This window comes from Ranitomeya variabilis, chromosome 4 (assembly GCF_051348905.1).
Source record: "Ranitomeya variabilis isolate aRanVar5 chromosome 4, aRanVar5.hap1, whole genome shotgun sequence".
NCBI lineage: Eukaryota > Metazoa > Chordata > Amphibia > Anura > Dendrobatidae > Ranitomeya > Ranitomeya variabilis.
This window is the reverse complement of record NC_135235.1, coordinates 583,687,937-583,707,423: the sequence shown is the minus strand read 5'-3', so window position 1 is coordinate 583,707,423 and position 19,487 is coordinate 583,687,937. Positions and strand designations below refer to the sequence as shown.

General features: G+C 44.0%; 1 protein-coding gene across 2 annotated transcripts in view; it reads right to left on the bottom strand.

Moving 5' to 3' along the window:
- SLC52A3 (solute carrier family 52 member 3) overlaps positions 1–19,487 on the bottom strand; it is a 75,360-nt gene that overhangs the window by 48,297 nt on the left and 7,576 nt on the right. The window lies entirely within an intron of this gene.

The following is a 19,487-nucleotide window of genomic DNA, read 5'->3' as shown; positions in this document are numbered from 1 at the left end:
TTGCATATGGTCACAATATGGCGGTAAAGTCAATGATCGTTTTTGTATAGAGATTTCTTTTCAATAACAGTGCTGTCATATTCTGAGGCTCCCCTATATTCACAATTAGAGTGCGCAACCGTCGCTGTAATCAGGGTTAGCTGGTTAGGGGCCCACTCAGATGTTTCGCCCCCCCTAAGTTGAAACCCTAGCTACGCCTCTGATTCTAGCAGTCTCAGTAGTTGAATGTGCTAGAATGTAGGGGCTCCTGTCAGGTCCTCTCAGCAGCCCATACAGTCTAGCTGCTGCTTCACTGCTGGAAACACTAGACGGCCCGGAACGACTGAGGTAAGTATAAAAAACATTTTTATTTTTGTTTTTTTAAATGGGTGAGGTGGGGGAGAGTGAGACTGCAGATGATGAAGTGTGTTTAAGGGGGCACTGCGCATGATGAAATGATAGGGGGCTGCAGATGATGAAGTGTGCTTGAGGGGGCACTGCGCATGATGAAATGATAGTGGGCTGCAGATGAAGTGTGTTTAAGGGGGCACTGCACATGATGAAATGATAGGGGGCTGCAGATGATGAAGTGTGTTTGAGGGGGCACTGCGCATGATGAAATGATAGGGGGCTGCAGATGATAAAGTAAGGGGGACTGCAGATGAAGTGAAGGGGGATAGGGGACTAAATGATGAAGTAAGGTGAACTGCAAATGATGAAGTGGGGGTGATGGGGACTGCACATCAAGTGAGTGTGAGGGACGGTGGACAGCAATTGAATTGTAGGTGGGGGTGGGGAGAGCCAATGGTATATTGAAGGTAGGGAGAGCAAATAATGATTTTTGAGGGTGGGGAAGAGCAGTTGATAATGAATAGAGGGTGGGAGAGAGAGAAGACATGACAATGAATTGAGGCAGAAGGGGCATGTAGCTATAATGAATCGGAGTTAGGGTTAGAGCGAGAGGTGCATAGTGGGATCGTTGAGGATAAAGTGACTGGAAATAAATTGGGAGAAAGAGTACAGGTGCTAATTAATTTATATATTAAATGGGGAAAGTGGCTATGTATAGCTAGAAGGGGCTCAGTGGCGTATTATAATTTATATTTGGAATGGTGGGTTGCATAATAACCAATTACAGTATATATTAATGGTGGGTGAATGTCTGTATTCAGATGTGTAGTGTAGAAGAAAGGAAAAAAGTGGGGAATGTGCTCTGGAAGCGGTGCTCTAGATAACTGTGTTATTTTATGCAGAGACGAGTCCTGGCTGAAAGAAGTGATGGCGGTCTGCGCTGGATTAAAAAGAAACGCAAAGATGAAGGACTTCAGCTAGAGACATCACTGGTGAGTCAGTATGTTACCTGTACACTGACACCATACACTATATACTGTATACAGAGCTCCTGTGTATCATATCACTAGTGATCCCTGTATTACCTATACACTGACACCATACACTGTATACTGTATACAGAGCTCCTGTGTATAATGTCACTGGTGATCACTATATTATCCGTACACTAAACACTATATACAGAGCTCCTGTGTATAATGTCACTAGTGATCATTGTATTACATGTACACTGACACTATATATAGAGCTCCTGTGTATAATGTCACTGGTGATCCCTGTATTACCTGTACACTGACACTATATATAGAGCTCCTGTGTATAATGGCATCGGTGACCACTGTATTACCTGTACACAGACACTGCATACTAAGTACAGATCTCCTATGTATAATAGCACTTATGGTGATAGTATTTTTTTTTTTATTAATGATCAGTATTGTACTATTCAGTCACAATGTGGTGGTAATATGTTGTCCGGCCATGGTGTGGCGGTATTTGTTCCTTGTATGTGCTATTATTTGGTCACTATGTGGTGGTAATATGTGGTCTGGTCATGGTGTGGTGGCATTTGTTCCTTGTACGTGCTATTATTCGGTCACCGTGTGGTGGTAATATGTGGTCTGGTCATGTTGTGTTGGTATTTGTTCCTTGTATGTAGTTGGTCACCATGTGGTGGTAATATGTGGTCTGTACATGCTGCTGTGGTATTTGTCCCTTGTATGCGATATTGTTCGGTCACTGTGGTGGTAATATGTGGTCTGCACATGGTGTTGCAGTATTTATTCCTTGTAGATAGTATTATAGGTCACTATGTGGTGATAATGTGGTGTCTGGTCATGGTGTTGTGTTATTTGTCCCTTGTATGTGGAATTATTGGTCATTTGAAAAATTGAAAAATAAATAAAAATATACCTAAATTGTATTGCATATTTTAACAAATGTTTAATAAGTTAGAGTAGAGTAGGGCCCGGCCAAAAGAGTCTACCTTGTCATCGTGGCAGATTAAAAAAACCTTTTGGCCAAAACAAAATCTGCTGGCTATGTGTGTGATCTGGTGATGGGAACTGTTAATGTGTGATTGGTGAGAAGTGTAGTTTTTCCAAGAGTCAGCGGTGGTGCTGTAGACAGTTCGAGGTTTGGAGGCGGGGCTGGGGTGGAGCCTGGGCGGAGTCTTAAGGGGGCCCCGAAAATGTTGCCAGTATGGGGCCCCGAAATTTCTAGTGGCAGCCCTGCCCGTAACATCTCCTCTCTGTGATACACCCAGGTCGTGGTCGGAACTGTTGGGGCCCAGGATTGTGAGCTGTGATTGTCATCGGCCTGTGGCTGGGTGGAGGGGAAGATATAATCGGAGGGGGACGGGATGCGGGAGAAGGCCGTGGTTCATTGTTCAGAAGCCTCCTCCAGTGCGGTTGGATAGTAAGGGCTTCATCGGCCAGGGCTGCAGCTCTACCCACGGTGCATGGCGTGCGCTCCCGGACCCATTCCCGTACCTCTGTGGGGCACTTGGCAAAAAATTGTTCTATAAGGAACACCTGTATAACATCTTCCACAGTAAAGGCGTTTTCTGCTTCCAGCCATCTCCGACATGCCTAGGACATCTTATGTGCATACATCCTAAACGATCCCCCCGAAGTGCATGGGAGGTCTCGGAACTTGGCCCTATATGAGTCTGAGGTGATAGCATGGTAATCCAGGATAGTCTGCTTTACAATGTAATAATCCTGGTTCTGCTGGGAGTCAGTGGTTCGGTAAGCCTCCGCCAGGCTACCGTTCAGGAGTCACACTAACAAACGCATCCAGCCAGAGTGGGGCACCTCCATCACAGCACACTGCTGCTCAATGTCCTTGAAGAACCCCTCCACATCTCCGGAAGCCTCATCAAATGGCTTAAAGTCTGTCCGGGTGATCCGTACAGGCTCCCGGATCGTTGGGTTTACATTCCACATTGCGTTACTCCCTCTTTCAAACTCCATTGCTTCTTGTCTCCGTTGTGCCCGGCTGGCAGCCTCCTCCTTGTACTCCTGAAAGACGCCTGGGCCCAGAACTGCCATCTCTTCTTCGTACCACACGACCCACTGGCATTTTGGGGTGGGGGTCCTCGTCTCCAGTGCTCGTCCTTCAGACATATGGGAGTAGGTGGTCTGGCTAGCACCCACCAGTAGATCAATTAAGGCCTCTTTAGTCAGTCCCTGGTAGTTCAGGCCCAAATCTCTGGCTCTCTCCTGTAAACTGGATACAGTTCAATTTCTGTACTCACTCTGTGGGTGGTTCTCCATTAGGTTACGCTCTGTTGATGCCGCTGCTTGCCACCAGTTGTCACGGGTTCCTTCTCCGGTATCACACAATAAACAGAGCAAGAGAATAGTGAACAATTCCAGAACTTTTATTTAGGCAAAAGCACGAAAGGTCCATATAATCCACCACACTAAGGATCCAACAATCCAGCACACAGAGGATAAAAAATGGTCCATATGCTTCCCCTTCTCTCTGACCTGCTGTCTTCACTTCCTAGTTCCAAACAAGACTGGTCTGTGTCTCACCTCCCCATTCACAGGTTAGGGGGGTGGGTCGCAGGGGCTCATTGTTTCAACAAGTTAGGTCAACATGTCATTAGCATATTAGCAAACAACATTATTCACTGACCCTGTGGAGAGATAACAATACAGAACTGTGGGGAGAATATCAGATGGCAAATAACAACTCAACACCATGACAATAAGTAAAATAGAAATATACACAAAATGATACCCACATAGCATATCACACCATCACAGTTTGTATATTGACCACAGCCTATTTATGCACCTAACTAAGCAATAGTAATGTGGAGGGTGGCCAGGATGGCATTTCACTCCTCTGACAGCTCCCTGGTGGGTATATGTACAAGTAGCCTACTGTATTGTATTGTAATTGTTGTGCAATGTAGCTAATAGTTATCTTTCTTGTTGACTGCAGTGCTGACCCATAAGATGTGACTGTTTTCCATTTCACTCTTGTATTAAAATGGGTGAAAGGTTAAGTTCTGCCCAGTGACAGTGGAACAGAGACAGTCATGTGAGAGTTAACTGTAAGGATGGCCCATAGTGGGTAGGAGCATTGTGAATCTCGGAGTCTTTAGAGATTTTGCAGGAAGTTCAGTCAGTTTAACTTAAGAAGGGAAATGATTGTGCAGAGTTCTGGAGAGGAGCAGAACTAGCGTGGAGCTGGAAGGCACAAGGCAACAAGAATCATGAAGGAACTTTAGAGGCGACTGAGATCAAGTTCAGCAGACAAGTGGGTGAAACCCATTAGTGGGAGAAGAAAACGAAGAAAAGGAAGAAGTGAGTCCAGTGTTGGCCAGTCGTGGGAGGACCCATAGAGAAGGGTTTTGCCCAGCTGAGGACATGTTAGAGAGACGCGGCTCCAAGGGAGGCCTTCAATAATGGATCACAATCTTTTTAGGGTGCAGGGTTCACAGCATAACATATCGACCGTGTGTCCCTGCACAAGATGGAGGTGTAGCCCAATTGCTTCGCTTGTCTACTGTCCATACCGAATAGAACGTTCCTCTGTATGAGAGAGGAAGTTGTAAAGTGTTTTGCCTGCTCTCTTGTGTACCTATGTGTTTTGCTAAGTAAAGATTGCCTTGTGTTTATGAATGTGCCTGGTGTTTTTGTCTTGAAGTCTAATGGATCTGGTGAGAGCTGGAATGGGACTGGCCTGAAGGTGAAGGTACCAATAGCAACACTGCCAGTATTCTCACACCCAAACACTTGTTTTTTTTCTGTAACGTGCCGGAGTGTCGGACTCATGACACTTGCCTTCAGCTACCACCCTGGGCACCTTTACATTTAGCATAATCGACAGGATGCGAGTTCCTCTCATGGTGAATGTGTGGCGAAAAAGACCCGTAGACAGATGGAAGAGCGCCGCAATACACATGGCCCAACATGGTGGCCAGAAGCATGGACTCCAAGATGGCGATGGCAGCGGTGAAAAGAAGGACCGACTGTTGTGGGCGTGGTATTGCGCTCGAGAGCGCAAAAGTGTGTCCAGCTCTCAGGATTGCAGCCATTGATCTATTTGCTATGTAAGTCTTTTTTGGTTATGCACCTGTTCAGACTAGATTGCTGTTCAGTCAGTTTACCTATATTTACTATGTACTATTTTTTCTGACTTGAACGCCCCGCCCTTCACCATACTGTGATTTTAATTACATCAAAATACAGTTGGTTCTGACCTTCCTATAAATTCAGGCTTTACCATGTTATTAGCCACAGGTAAGTGTTCACACTAAGCAGTCAGGTCAGGGACCCATCCGATCTGAGATTACCTTGACGTTTGGTGGATGGGCCAAATCTTGTGCTAAGCATCTCATGTGTTTTTTCATAGATTTCACAAGCCATTATGCTATTCACATTTCATGTATCTCACATTTCCTTGCTTTAGTACAGTTGAGTGCAGCCATTGATCTATTTGCTATGCAGCTCTCAGGATTGTCAGCCCGATGAAGAATGTGCACTGCAGCTAAGAAATAGCCCTGAGTAGGAGTGGGTACCTTAACCCCTTCGTGACATGCGCCGTACTAGTACTGCGCTGCCGGCACTGCATTTGTGCCAGCCGCAGTACTAGTACAGCGCACCGATCACCGCGGTCTCGCGCTGAGCGCCGCGGTGATCGGGTGCGGGTGTCAGCTGTATATGACAGCTGACACCCCGCAGCAATGCCCACGATCGGCGCTGGCGCCGATCGCGGGCATTTAACCCCTCTGATGCCGCTGTCAGTAGTGACAGCGGCATAGAGGGGGATCGCGCAGGGACGGGGGCTCCCTGCGCTCTCCCACTTGAGCAACGCGATGAGATCGCGTTGCTCCGGTGATCCGGAAGGAGTCCCCGGATCCAAGATGGCCACGGGACTCCTTCCGGGTCATGAAATGACCTGGCTAGCCGGCGCCTGCTGAGAGTTGCTGTTAGCAGGCGCCGGAAAGCCTCCTGAACTTGCCTGTCAGATCGCTGATCTGACAGAGTGCTATGCACACTGTCAGAACAACGATCTGATCTAATACAGTGATGTCCCACCGTGGGACAATGGTAGAAAGTAAAAAAAAAAAAATAGAATGTATAAAAAAAAAAAATAAATCCCCAAATAAAGAAAAAAAAAACATTTCCCAGTAAATCCGTTTATTTATGTAAATTAAAAAAAACAATAAAAGTACACATATTTGATATCGCCGCGTCCGTAACGACCCGCTCTATAAAACTATCCCACTAGTTAACCCCTTCAGTGAACACCGCAAAAAAAAAAAAAAAAAACAAGGCAAAAAACAACGCTTTATTATCATACAGGCGAACAAAAAGTGGAATAGCGCGCGATCAAAAAGACGGATATAAATAACTATGGTACCACTGAAAACGTCATCTTGTCCCGCAAAAAAAAAGCAGCCATACAGCATCATCAGCAGAAAAATAAAAAAGTTATAGCTCTCAGAATAAAGCGATGCCAATACAATTATTTTTTTATATAAAATAGTTTTTATTGTGTAAAAGCGCCAAAACATAAAAAAATTACATAAATGAGGTATCGCTGTAATTGTACTGACCTGAAGAATAAAGCTGCTTTATCAATTTTACCACACGTGGAACGGTATAAACGCCCCCCCTAAAAGAATTTCAGGAATTGCTGGTTTTTGTTCATTCTGCCTCCCAAAAATCGGAATAAAAAGCGAACAAAAAATGTCATGTGCCCGAAAATGGTACCAATAAAAACGTCAACTCGTCCCGCTAAAAACAACATCTCACATGACTCTGTGGGCCAAAATATGGATAAATTATAGCTCTCAAAATGTGGTGATGCAAAAACTATTTTTTGCAATAAAAAGCGTCTTTTAGTGTGTGATGGCTGCCAACCATAAAAATCCACCAAAAAAAGCTATAAAAGTAAATCAAACCCCCCTTCATCACCCCCTTAGTTAGGGAAAAATAATAAAATTTTAAAAAATGTATTTCCATTTTCCCATTAGGGTTAGGGTTAGGGCTAGGGTTAGGACTAGGACTAGGGTTAGGGTTGGGGTTGGGGTTAGGGCTAGGGTTCGGGCTGGGGTGAGGGTTGGGGTTAGGGTTTCAGTTAGAATTGGGGAGTTTCCACTGTTTAGGCACATCAGGGGCTCTCCAAACGCGACATGGCGTCCAGTCTCAACTCCAGCCAATTCTGCTTTGAAAAACTAAAACAGTGCTCCTTCCCTTCCGAGTTCTCCTGTGCGCCCAAACAGTGGTTCTCAGGACAAGTTGGACAACAACTTTTGGGGTCCAATTTGTCCTGTTACCCTTGAGAAAATAAAAACGTGGGGGCTAAAATATCATTTTCGTGGAAAGAAAAATATTTTTTATTTTCATGGCTCTGCGTTATAAACTGTAGTGAAACACTTGTTGGTTCAAAGTTCTCACAACACATCTAGATAAGTTCCTTGGGGGGTCTAGTTTCTAATATGGGGTCACTTGTGGTTTTTTTTTACTGTTTAGGTACATCAGGGGCTCTGCAAATGCAACATGACACCTGCAGACGAATCCATCTAAGTCTGCATTTCAAACGCGCTCCTTCCCTTCCGAGCTCTGCCGTGCGCCCAAACAGTGGTTCCCCCCCATGTATGGAGTATCAGCGTACTCAGGACAAATTGGACAATAACTTTTGTGGTCCAATTTCTCCTGTTACCCTTGGGAAAAAAAAATTGCGGGCTAAAACATCATTTTGTGGAAAGAAAAAACGATTTTTTAATTTTCACAGCGCTACATTCTAAACTTTACTGAAACAATTGGGGGTTAAAAGTGCTCACCACACATCTAGATAAGTTCCTTAGGGGGTCTTCTTTCCAAAATGGGGTCACTTGTGGGGGGTTTCCACTGTTTAGGCACATCAGGGGCTCTCCAAACGCGACATGGGTTCCGATCTCAATTCCAGCCAATTTTGCATTGAAAAGTCAAACGGCGCTCCTTCCCTTCCGAGCTCTGCCATGCGCTCAAACAGTGGTTTATCCCCATATATGAAGTATCAGCGTACTCAGGACAAATCGCACAACAACTTTTGGGGTCCAATTTATCCTGTTACCCTTGGGAAAATAAAAAATTTGGGGCAAAAAGATCAATTTTGTGAAAATTAATATTAATTTTTTTTTTACGGCTCTACATTATAAACTTATGTGAAGCACTTGGAGGTTCAAAGTGCTCACCACACATCTAGATTAGTTCCTTAGAGGGTCTACTTTCCAAAATGGTGTCACTTGTGGGGGTTTCCACTGTTTAGGCACGTCAGGGGCTCTCCAATCGCAACATGGGTTCCGATCTCAATTCCAGCAAATCTTGCATTGAAAAGTCAAATGGCGCTCCTTCCCTTCCGAGCTCTGCCATGTGCCCAATCAATGGTTTACCCCAACATGTGTGGTATCAGCGTACTCAGGACAAATTGTACAACGACTGTTGTGGTCCAATTTCTCCTGTTACCCTCGATAAAATAAAACAAATTGGATCTGAAGTAAAAATTTTGTGAAAAAAAAGTTAAATGTTCAATTTTTTTTAAACATTCCAAAAATTCCTGTGAAGCACTTGAAGGGTTAATACACTTTTTGAATGTGGTTTTGAGTACCTTGAGGGGTGCAGTTTTTAGAATGGTGTCACTTTTGGGTATTTTCTGTCATATAGACCCCTCAAAGTCACTTCAAGTGTGAGGTGATCCGTAAAAAAAATGGTTTTGCAAATTTTGTTGCAAAAATGAGAAATCGCTGGTCAACTTTTAACCCTTATAACTCCCTAATAAAAAAAAATTATGTTTCCAAAATTGTGCTGATGTAAAGCAGACATGTGGGAAATGTTGTTTATTAACTATATTATGTGATATAACTCTCTAATTTAAGGGCATAAAAACGAAAAGTTTGAAAATTGCTAAATTTTCATAATTTTCGACCAATTTTTGTTTTTTTCACAAATAAATGCAAGTCATATCGAAGAAGTTTTACCACTATTATGAAGTACAATATGTCATGAGAAAACAATGTCAGAATCACCAGGATCCGTTGAAGCGTTTCAGAGTTATGACCTCATATAGTGACAGTGGTCAGAACTGTAAAAATTGGCCGTCACTTAGGTGAAAACAGGCTTCGGGGTGAAGGGGTTAAAAAGGCGCGGCACAATATGAGGCGTGGCCCATCGGGTGGAGAACAGCGAAGGCAGATAGCGTGGCCTAAGACGGAGTCACCAGGAGTGAAGTGTGATGCTGTGGACACATCAGAAGTCCAGCCCAGGAAGAGACAGAGCAAAAACCACATGAAGTGCTTGGTAAAGGAGTGACTGGCACCATTTGCACCATTTTCTTAGCAGCATGCATGGTGTGAGGAGCTGGAAGAGGAAGATCAAGAGAAGATGGTGTATAGTGGCCAAGAGGTGGGTGAGCGGCAGGATTGGCTCATAGACATCAGTGAGGAGGATGCGGAAGTGGAGGAAATGCAACAAACCGTCACTCCGTGGCAGTGAGAGTTGTGAGAGGCCCTGTAGAGAAGGTTCTAGACCAGCTCAGGACATGTTAGAGGGACGCGGCTCCAAGGGAGGCCTTCGTTAATATATCACGGCCTTTTGTTTGGGTGCAGAGTTCACAGCATAACATATTGACCCATATGTTCCTGCATCGGGAAGATGGAGATGTATCCCATTTGCTCTCCTTGTCTACCGTCCACATGTAAAGTCCCGTCACCAAAAACTGATTAGAATGCATCTCTGTATGAGACAGAAGAAGTTGTAAAGTGCACTGCCTGCTGCCTTGTGTACCTAAGTGTGTTGCCAAGAGTGTCTTGTTTATGAACCTGTCTGGTGTCCTTGTCTTGAAGTCTAATGGACCTGTTGAAACGTTGAATGGGACTGGCATAAAAGTGAAGGTACCAATAGCAACACTGCTAGCATACACACACACACCCGGAACACTAATTTTTTCTGCAATGTGCCAGGGTGTCTGAGTCATGACACTCACCTACGGCTACCACCTCGGGCAATGCTACAAGTGGGCCTAATTTTTTTATTTTTTGTAATCTTTGTTAATGTGCTGTGATTGTGGGCCAACCATACTACTGTCTCCACATGTGCCCATGACTGACACATCATCACTGCAGGACAGTAAAAAAATATTAATGACCCACCAGAAGTGGCAGAGCTGGTGCGGGTGGTGATTTACTAGATGAGTAATTGCTATTTTGTTCCTTTTTTTAAAGAAACACTTCTATAAAAGTTTTTATCCTCTTAATATATTTTTACCATTAGGTCTATGACATCACAAGATTAAAAGCTGACTAGCTGAATCTTTTAAGCTCTTTGTAGAAAGAGAAGATCAATTTTATCTGCACAAGTCATGAGTCACTGCAAAAATTTATGGGAAGGGGGAAGAGTGGAGCATCTGAGTCAGGAGTTGAAGAGCGGAATGATTTCTGTAGGCAAGATACTTCCTGTTTCTAACTACAGAAAAAAAAGAGAATAATGAACTGTATAGAAAGGCAAAATGAGCAATTGTAAGTGCACAGTGCTGTATAATACATTGATTGCAATATATTAAGAGGATAAAGCTTTGTTGGCAGAGCTTCTTTACCATGTCCACTTAGATAAACATATACATTGCTGTGCAAAAACTTTAGGCAAGTGTGGGAAAAATTCAGCAAAGTAAGAATGCTTTAAAAAAAATAAATAGAAATAGTCATTGTTTATTTTTATCAATTACCAAAATGAAAAGTGAATGAACAAAAGAGAAACTTAAATCACATCAATATATGATGTGACCTCCTTTTGTCTTCAAAATAGTATCAATTCTTCTATGTATTTGAACTGACCACGTGTACTGCTGCAACATCTGGTACTTCTGCTCCTGACTGTTTTTTGACTCGGCTTGTGTGACCACTCTCTCGCCACTTGGTGGCGCCTGTGCTGCTGCTCTGTGCTGCTACGCTGTGTGTGCAGCCTCACTTCCCTCACCAGCTCCCCCTGGTGGAGGTTTCGCTATACTGCACTGCAGCAGCATGACGGTAAGATTAAACCTCATCAGCCATCTATATGAGCATGCTGGTCAGAGAAAGTTGAATTAATTAATACCTTGATATCTACAATCCGATATCTTATTAGAGAGAAATAGATCTCCCTGATAATCTGTGTCCAGAGATTATTTTAAATAAGTGGAGATCTAGTTACCAGTGTGAGACATGTATTAACTGGAAGTCTGCTCTCTTAATCACACACAGCTCTGTCGTGAGATCAGAACTAACAACGTACAACAGAGCTAACAAAATACAGCAAAATTAAAGTTTACCTCATTAAAAAAACATTTGCAACTCCACTTGTCCTCTCCTAGACCTTCGGCTTCCATCTCAAAGGCAGCCAGTGTGGGGGGAAATGAAGTACAGTAGAGCTGACAGCACTGTGAGAGGACAACTGCAAATGTGCTTGCTTTGTTTGTAATGAGACAAGGTTCAACTCTGCTGTACTGTGTTGATTATAATCAGGCACAGCTGAAACAGAGCTGCCAGCACTATGAGAGTTCAAGTGCTGATGCAAATGTTTGTAATAATATATTGTTCAGCTATTCTGTTCAGCTGAGTTGTTAGCTTTACTGTACTATGCTAGCTTTCCTTTACTGTGTTAGTTCTGATCTCACTGCAGAGCTATGTGTGATTATGAAAGCACAGTATCAGCCATTACATGTCTCTCACTGGCAATGTCGTTTCAGAGAAAAACATACTTTATTAGCCGCTCTGTAAACGAGTTGGACAGGCGGGTCTTCGGCGGATTTTCCCAGTCCTGGATTGACAGGTCTCTGCCTATACATACACATAGGCAGAGACTTGTCAATCCAGGGCAGCGGGTGGAGAGAATCTGCCAGGGACCCACCTATCCAGTTAGTCTACAGTGCGGCTTGGTCCCCAGCAGCTATTAATATATGATTTTCTCTGAAATTCCACAGTGTTTCAGAGTCAAAGATATTTGGCTGTGTTGCTACTCCTGTATTATGCAGCAGGTATCACCTGTCAGGTTCTCTTTAACAGCTCATTTACATCTAAGAAGAATGTGGATTTCTCTGGAATAAGACATCGGATTGCAAATATCAAGTTATCATTTTATTTAACTTTCTAGGACCTGCATGCCCATATAGATGTGCTAGGAGGGTTGATTCTACTAACAGTTTCCCTTTAACCCCTTCCCGACCCATGACGCCACGTAGGCGTCATGAAAACCCGTGCCAATCCGACCCATGACGTCTATGTGGCGTCATGGAATGATTGCGTCCCTGCAGATCGGGTGAAAGGGTTAACTCCAATTTCACCCGATCTGCAGGGACAGGGGGAGTGGTACTTCAGCCCAGGGGGGGTGGCTTCACCCCCCCCCCCCCACCGTGGCTACGATCGCTCTGATTGGCTGTTGCCAATCAGAGCGATTTGTAATATTTCACCTGAAAAACTGGTGAAATATTACAATCCAGCCATGGCCGATGCTGCAATAACATCGGCCATGGCTGGAAACCCTGATGTGAGCCCCCCCCCCGCCCCACCGATCGCCCCCCCAAGCCACCGATCTGTGCCGTAGTCCCCTCCGTCCTGTGCTCCGCTCCCCCGTCCTCCTGTCCGCTCCCCCCGTGCTCCTATGCCACCCCCCTGTGCTCCGACGCCCCCCGTGCCCCGATCTCCCCCCCTTATACTTACCGAGGCTCCCGGTGCCCGTCCGTCTTCTCCATGGGCGCCGCCATCTTCCAAAATGGCGGGCGCATGCGCAGTGCGCCCGCCGAATCTGCCGGCCGGCAGATTCGTTACAAGTACATTTTGATCGCTGTGATAGGTTCTATCACAACGATCAAAATAAAAAAATAATAAATAACCCCACCCCTTTATCACCCCCATAGGTAGGGACAATAATAAAAAAAATAAAATATTTTTTTTCTTTTTCCACTAGGGTTAGGGTTAGAACTAGGGTTAGGGGTTGGGTTAGGGGTAGGGTTAGGGTTAGGGGTAGGGATAGGATTAGGGTTAGGGTTAGGGCATGTGCACACAGTGCGGATTTGGCTGCGGATCCGCAGCGGATTGGCCGCGTATCCGCAGCGGATTGGCCGCTGCGAATTCGTAGCAGTTTTCCATGAGGTTTACAGTACCGTGTAAACCTATGGAAAACCAAATCCGCTGTGCCCATGGTGCGGAAAATTCTGTGCGGAAACGCTGCGTTGTATTTTCCGCAGCATGTCAATTCTTTGTGCGAATTCCGCAGCGTTTTACACCTGTTCCTCAATAGGAATCCGCAGGTGAAATCCGCACAAAAAAACACTGGAAATCCGCTGTAAATCCGCAGGTAAAACGCAGTGCCTTTTACCTGCAGATTTTTCAAAAATCATGTGGAAAAATCTCACACGAATCCGCAACGTGGGCACATAGCCTTAGGGTTAGGGTTGGAATTAGAGTTAGGGTTGGAATTAGGGCTAGGGTTGGAAATAGGGTTAAGATTAGGCTTGTGGTTGGGGTTACGGATAGGGTTAGGGGTGTGTTGGGGTTACAGTTGTGGTTAGGGTTGGGATTAGGGTTAGGGTTGGGATTAGGGTTAGGATTAGGTTTAGGGTTGGGATTAGGGTTACGGCTGTGTTGGGGTTAGGGTTGTGGTTAGGGGTGTGTTGGTTAGGGTTGTGATTAGGGTTATGGCTACAGTTGGGATTAGGGTTAGGGGTGTGTTGGGGTTAGCGTTGAAGTTAGAATTGAGGGGTTTCCACTGTTTAGGCACATCAGGGGTCTACAAACGTAACATGGCGCCACCATTGATTCCAGCCAATCTTGCATTCAAAAAGTCAAATGGTGCTCCCTCCCTTCCAAGCCCCGACGTGCGCCCAAACAGTGGTTTACCCCCACATATGGGGAACCAGCGTACTCAGGACAAACTGGGCAACAACTATTGGGGTCCAATTTCTCCTGTTACCCTTGCAAAAATAAAAAATTACTTGCTAAAACATAATTTTTGAGGAAAGAACAATTATTTTTTATTTTCACGGCTCTACGTTATAAACTTCTGTGAAACACTTGGGGGTTGAAAGTGCTCACCACACATCTAGATAAGTTCCTTGGGGGGTCTAGTTTCCAAAATGGGGTCACTTGTGGGGTGTTTCTACTGTTTAGGCACATTAGGGGCTCTGCAAATGCAACATGACGCCCGCAGACCATTCCAACAAAGTCTGCATTTCAAATGTCACTACTTCCCTTCCGAGCCCCGGCATGTGCCCAAACAGTGGTTTACCCCCACATATGGGGTATCAGCGTACTCAGGAGAAACTGTACAACAACTTTTGGGGTCAAATTTCTCCTGTTACCCTTGGGAAAATTAAAAAATTCTGGGCTAAAAAATATTTTTGAGGCAAGGAAATACATTTATTATTTTCACGGCTCTGCGTTATAAAGTTCTGTGAAGCACTTGGGGGTTCAAAGTGCTCACCACACATCTAGATAAGTTCCCTTGGGGGTCTAGTTTCCAAAATGGGGTCACTTGTGGGGAGTTCCTACTATTTAGGTACATCAGGGGCTCTGCAAACGCAACCTGAGGCCCGCAGAGCATTCCATCAAAGTCTGCATTTCAAAACGTCACTACTTCCCTTCCGAACCCCGACGTGTGCCAAAACATTGGTTTACCCCCACATATGGGGTATCAGCGTACTCAGGAGAAACTGGACAACAACTTTTGGCATCCAATTTCTCTTGTTACCCTTGGGAAAATAAAAAATTGTGGGCTAAAAAATAATTTTTGAGAAAAGAAAAATTATTTTTTATTTTCATGGCTCTGCGTTATAAACCTCTGTGAAGCACTTGGGAGTTCAAAGTGCTCACCACACATCTAGATTAGTTCCTTGGGAGGTCTAGTTTCCAAAATGGGGTCATTTGTGGGGGAGCTCCAATGTTTAGGCACACAAGGGCTCTCCAAACGCGACATGGTGTCCGCTAATGATTGGAGCTAATTTTCCATTCAAAAAGCCAAATGGCGCGCCTTCCCTTCCGAGCCTTGCCGTGCGCCCAAACAGTGGTTTACCCCCACATATGGGGTATCATCGTACTCAGGACAAACTGGACAACAACATTTGGGGTCCAATTTCTCCTATTACCCTTGGGAAAATAAAAAATTGCGGGCTAAAAATCATTTTTGAGGAAAGAAAAATTATTTTTTATTTTCACGGCTCTGCGTTATAAACTTCTGTGAAGCACCTGGGGGTTTTAAGTGCTCACTATGCATCTAGATAAGTTCCTTGGGGGTCTAGTTTCCAAAATGGGGTCACTTGTAGGGGAGCTCCAATGTTTAGGCACACAGGGGCTCTCCAAACGCGACATGGTGTCTGCTAACGATTGGAGCTAATTTTCCATTCAAAAAGTCAAATGGCGCTCCTTCCCTTCCGAGCCTTACCATGTGCCCAAACAGTGGTTTACCCCCACATGTGAGGTATCGGTGTACTCAGGAGAAATTGTACAACAAATTTTAGGATCCATTTTATCCTGTTGCCCATGTGAAAATGAAAAAATTGAGGCTAAAATAAATTTTGTGTGAAAAAAAAGTACTTTTTCATTTTTACGGATCAATTTGTGAAGCACCTGAGGGTTTAAAGTGCTCACTATGCTTCTAGATAAGTTCCTTGGGGGCTCTAGTTTCCAAAATGGGGTCACTTGTGGGGGAGCTCCAATGTTTAGGCACACAGGGGCTCTCCAAACGTGACATGGTGTCCGCTAGCGATGGAGATAATTTTTCATTCAAAAGGTCAAATGGCGCTCCTTCCCTTCCGAGCCTTACCATGTGCCCAATCAGTGGTTTACCCCCACATGTGAGGTATCGGTGTACTCAGGAGAAATTGTCCAACAAATTTTAGGATCCATTTTATCCTGTTGCCCATGTGAAAATGAAAAAACTGAGGCTAAAATAATTTTTTTGTGAAAAAAAAGTACTTTTTCATTTTTACGGATCAATTTGTGAAGCACCTGGGGGTTTAAAGTGCTCACTATGCTTCTAGATAAGTTCCTTGGGGGGTCTAGTTTCCAAAATGGGGTCACTTGTGGGGGAGCTCCAATGTTTAGGCACACGGGGGCTCTCCAAACGCGACATGGTGTCCGCTAAAGATTGGAGCCAATTTTTCATTCAAAAAGTCAAATGGCTCCTTTCCTTCCGAGCCCTGCCGTGCGCCCAAACAGTGGTTTACCCCCACATATGAGGTATCAGCGTACTCAGGACAAATTGGACAATATCGTTCGTGGTCCAGTTTCTCCTTTTACCATTGGGAAAATAAAAAAATTGTTGCTAAAAATCATTTTTGTGACTAAAAAGTTAAATGTTCATTTTTTACTTCCATGTTGCTTCTGCTGCTGTGAAACACCTGAAGGGTTAATAAACTTCTTGAATGTGGTTTTGAGTACCTTGAGGGGTGCAGTTTTTAGAATGGTGTCACTTTTGGGTATTTTCAGCCATATAGAACCCTCAAAAAGACTTCAAATGTGAGGTGGTCCGTAAAAAAAATGGTTTTGTAAATTTTGTTGTAAAAATGAGAAATCACTGGTCAAATTTTAACCCTTATAACTTCCTAGCAAAAAAAAAAATTGTTTCCAAAATTGTGCTGATGTAAAGTAGACATGTGGGAAATGTTATTTATTAACTATTTTGTGTCACATAACTCTCTGGTTTAACAGAATAAAAATTAAAAATGTGAAAATTGCAAAATTTTCAAAATTTTCGCCAAATTTCCGTTTTTTTCACAAATAAACTCAGAAATTATCGACCTAAATTTAACACTAACATGATGCCCAATATGTCACGAAAAAACAGTCTCAGAATCGCTGGGATCCGTTGAAGCGTTCCTGAGTTATTACCTCATAAAGGGACACTGGTCAGAATTGCAAAAAACGGCCAGGTCATTAAGGCCAAAATAGGCTGGGTCATGAAGGGGTTAATAATTATCTTTATCATAAAGCAGAACAATGAGTCCTGGAAGTGGTGATATGGCCACACTGAGCCCTGATCTCAACATAATCTAGTCTGTCTGGGATTGCATGAAGATGTAAGGCGGCCACGGTGGTAGTCGTGGCAACGAGCTGTGATGTTCCCACACCCTGGCGCCCCACAAATGAAACAGAACACTCACGTTAATGACCAGAGCCCCCTCTGCTTCCATCATTCCAGCTTCAGCTCCATGGGTCTCACAAACAACTCCGGAGACAGTGTCCATTCTTAACAGGTTAACTTTACTTATCAGCAGGGTCTTCAGTACAGAGGCGGCACAGTGCATACACGGTGACTTTTCTAGGGCTTTCCTGTCTCCCTAGCAATCACTGCTCTTCCTGGACAATCCCTGTCCTGTTCCAGCAATCACTGCTCTTCCTGGACAATCCCTGTCATGTTCCAGCGATCACTGCTCTTTCCTGGACAATCCCTGTCCTTTCCGTGCCTTTAGGCCCACCAGCTTCCTGCCATTCCCCTGGTCCAGCTTGGAAAGAAAATAGCAAAAGGTTCGCCATCTCAGCTTCACCTAGTACCGGCCGTAAGCCCCGGATTCTCTTTGGAACGGTTCCGTTTAAGCTGGTGATGGCTTGCCTGGGGCCCCTTCTTGCCGACGTAACCTTATCCCCATGGCTGTCAGACTGCCCCTATTCACTGCTGCATCTCCACTCTCGCCCTGGGCATGGCTGCTCAAGCTCTGTTCACTAACCAGGAAGTGTCCTCTCTACAGTACATCTCCACTGTTCTGCACTACACTACTCTGTAACTCTTACTAGTCTGGAAAACCCCTATGCTGCCTATACCTAAGCTAATACTCTTATTCCCTGTCTCTAACATGCCCCCTATATTCTAATCCCACTATTGTCCTATACTACCTTCTATTATATTCCTAATTCTGTACACGACACAAATCAAATACATTCACATTGCAGAACATAAACACATTAACACATATAAATGCTCTGGAACCACCGCACGCATCAAATGTGAACAATGTCCAAAGAGAGGGAAGCATATGACGACCTCCGTCACCTCCTTACAAAGACAGAAGGATTTGCACAAGGGACATTCAGAGAAGATCAGTGGTTATTTCTGCAAGATGTTTGGCACAACCTCCCATCTGAGTTACTTCAAAAACTGCGTGTAGGTGTTCTTAGAAGAATTGATGTACTTTAGAAAGGCGGTCACAGCAATTATTGTTGCAATTTAGATTTCTCTTTTGTTCATTCACTTTGCATTTTGTTAGCTGATAAAAATAAATTATTAACACTTTGATTCTTTGGCTCCAGGAGAAGGCAGTCGTGAGACCGCAAGTATGCTACTTGCATACTACCAGCCACATTCCGACTAAACTCTATCCAGCCTCTTTCGATACAGCCTTGCTCAGTGCAAGTGTGTCAATCTAGTCGGCACATGATGGCATGTAGGCAAATCACATACTTGTGTTTACGCTCCCACAGCTCCCAGCACCGGCAACAGAGAATCCTCACAGCATGCAATGTGCACAATGTGAGGATCCACAAGTCTGCAGTCACATAGAGCGACTGCAGACTTGTAGCTTAAGACTGGACAACCCATTATATTTTCCTTTCCCAAATAGAATAGCAGCTACCAAAGATGATTGAGTTTTGGTGAGATGTGTGGTTTGGATATTGGGGTCAAAGGCAGTAGATAGAGGTAGGTGTTCAGTACTTAATAGTGAGATTAATGATTAACTTGAATAATGATTAATTTGGTGATAATATGCCCAGGTATAAACTTTTATAGACATTGTGTTATTAGACTAACTAAGTCACTATGAAGCAATACTTATCTGTATTTATTTTCAGATGTAACAACCAAGGCTGGTCTGCAGCAAGCGATAGACATGTGTACAGCCTGTGCAAATGAATGACCTGGTCTGCAACTAAGGAGAGTACTATCCATCTCAGAAAAGGTTGTGGTCCTGACCTTTACCGATATATGGATTGTTGGTAGGTTTACTTTCCTTAAGAACCATCACTTAAGCTAAATATACTTGGTGAATACCTGCCTAACAATACATTGACTTCAATAAGTTTTCCATTTCCTTAGCTAAAGACGTCTTTATTCCAGAAAAATATTTAGAATTGAGAGTCCTCAGTGGTTGATACCTTTTAATGGCTAACAGTAATTTATGCTAATAAA